Source organism: Notothenia rossii (assembly GCF_949606895.1).
Source record: "Notothenia rossii genome assembly, chromosome: 9".
NCBI classification, from domain to species: Eukaryota; Metazoa; Chordata; class Actinopteri; order Perciformes; family Nototheniidae; genus Notothenia; species Notothenia rossii.
Window position 1 is genome coordinate 633,435 of NC_136907.1, and position 2,500 is coordinate 635,934.

The 2,500-nt window shown below is 50.7% G+C and overlaps 1 protein-coding gene across 1 annotated transcript in view; it reads left to right on the forward strand.

Moving 5' to 3' along the window:
- Nucleotides 1-2,417: 2,417 nt before the first annotated feature.
- Nucleotides 2,418-2,500, forward strand: part of LOC307020048 (CXADR-like membrane protein) — a 9,129-nt gene continuing 9,046 nt past the window's right edge. The window contains exon 1 of the mRNA XM_079651138.1: nucleotides 2,418-2,500. This exon is cut by the window's right edge and continues 297 nt beyond it. The gene's annotated coding sequence lies outside the window, so the exon portion shown is untranslated.

Below are 2,500 nucleotides of genomic sequence, written 5' to 3' on the forward strand. Positions count from 1 at the left end.
CATCCAGTCTGCTCTGAGGCAGTATGCATCCAGTCTGCTCTAAGGCAGTATACATCCAGTCTGCTCTGAGGTAGTATGCATCCACCAGTCTGCTCTGAGGCAGTATGCATCCAGTCTGCTCTGAGGCAGTATGCATCCAGTCTGCTCTGAGGCAGTATGCATCCAGTCTGCTCTGAGGCAGTATGCATCCAGTCTGCTCTGAGGCAGTATGCATCCAGTCTGCTCTGAGGCAGTATGCATCCAGTCTGCTCTGAGGCAGTATACATCCAGTCTGCTCTGAGGCAGTATACATCCAGTCTGCTCTGAGGCAGTATGCATCCAGTCTGCTCTGAGGCAGTATACATCCAGTCTGCTCTGAGGCAGTATGCATCCAGTCTGCTCTGAGGCAGTATGCATCCACCAATCTGCTCTGAGGCAGTATGCATCCAGTCTGCTCTAAGGCAGTATGCATCCACCAGTCTGCTCTAAGGCAGTATGCATCCAGTCTGCTCTGAGGCAGTATGCATCCAGTCTGCTCTGAGGCAGTATACATCCAGTCTGCTCTGAGGCAGTATACATCCAGTCTGCTCTGAGGAAGTATGCATCCAGTCTGCTCTGAGGCAGTATGCATCCAGTCTGCTCTGAGGCAGTATGCATCCAGTCTGCTCTGAGGCAGTATGCGTCCAGTCTGCTCTGAGGCAGTATGCATCCAGTCTGCTCTGAGGCAGTATGCATCCAGTCTGCTCTGAGGCAGTATGCATCCACCAGTCTGCTCTGAGGCAGTATGCATCCAGTCTGCTCTGAGGCAGTATGCATCCAGTCTGCTCTAAGGCAGTATGCATCCAGTCTGCTCTGAGGCAGTATGCATCCAGTCTGCTCTAAGGCAGTATGCATCCAGTCTGCTCTGAGGCAGTATACATCCAGTCTGCTCTGAGGCAGTATGCATCCAGTCTGCTCTGAGGCAGTATACATCCAGTCTGCTCTGAGGCAGTATACATCCAGTCTGCTCTGAGGCAGTATGCATCCAGTCTGCTCTGAGGCAGTATGCATCCAGTCTGCTCTGAGGCAGTATGCATCCAATCTGCTCTGAGGCAGTATGCATCCAGTCTGCTCTAAGGCAGTATGCATCCAGTCTGCTCTGAGGCAGTATGCATCCAGTCTGCTCTGAGGCAGTATACATCCAGTCTGCTCTGAGGCAGTATGCATCCAGTCTGCTCTGAGGCAGTATGCATCCAGTCTGCTCTGAGGCAGTATACATCCAGTCTGCTCTGAGGCAGTATGTATCCAGTCTGCTCTGAGGCAGTATGCATCCAGTCTGCTCTGAGGCAGTATGCATCCAATCTGCTCTGAGGCAGTATACATCCAGTCTGCTCTGAGGCAGTATGTATCCAGTCTGCTCTGAGGCAGTATGCATCCAGTCTGCTCTGAGGCAGTATACATCCAGTCTGCTCTGAGGCAGTATGCATCCAGTCTGCTCTGAGGCAGTATACATCCAGTCTGCTCTGAGGCAGTATGCATCCAGTCTGCTCTGAGGCAGTATGCATCCAGTCTGCTCTGAGGCAGTATGCATCCACCAATCTGCTCTGAGGCAGTATGTATCCAGTCTGCTCTAAGGCAGTATGCATCCAGTCTGCTCTGAGGCAGTATGCATCCAGTCTGCTCTGAGGCAGTATACATCCAGTCTGCTCTGAGGCAGTATGCATCCAGTCTGCTCTAAGGCAGTATGCATCCAGTCTGCTCTAAGGCAGTATGCATCCAGTCTGCTCTGAGGCAGTATGCATCCAGTCTGCTCTGAGGCAGTATGCATCCAGTCTGCTCTGAGGCAGTATGCATCCAGTCTGCTCTGAGGCAGTATACATCCAGTCTGCTCTGAGGCAGTATGTATCCAGTCTGCTCTGAGGCAGTATGCATCCAGTCTGCTCTGAGGCAGTATGCACCCAGTCTGCTCTGAGGCAGTATGCATCCAGTCTGCTCTGAGGCAGTATGCATCCAGTCTGCTCTGAGGCAGTATGCATCCAGTCTGCTCTGAGGCAGTATGCATCCAGTCTGCTCTGAGGCAGTATGCATCCAGTCTGCTCTGAGGCAGTATGCATCCAGTCTGCTCTGAGGCAGTATGCATCCAGTCTGCTCTGAGGCAGTATGCATCCAGTCTGCTCTGAGGCAGTATGCATCCAGTCTGCTCTGAGGCAGTATGCATCCAGTCTGCTCTGAGGCAGTATGCATCCAGTCTGCTCTGAGGCAGTATCTCTCTCTGTTTCAGTTTCAGATATTTCTCTGTGTTTCAGTCTCAGATATTTCTCTGTGTTTCAGTCTCAGATATTTCTCTGTGTTTCAGTCTCAGATATTTCTCTCTGTGTTTCAGTCTCAGATATTTCTCTCTGTGTTTCAGTCTCAGATATTTCTCTGTGTTTCAGTCTCAGATATTTCTCTCTGTGTTTCAGTCTCAGATATTTCTCTGTGTTTCAGTCTCAGATATTTCTCTCAGTGTTTCAGTCTCAGATATTTCTCTGTGTTTCAGTCT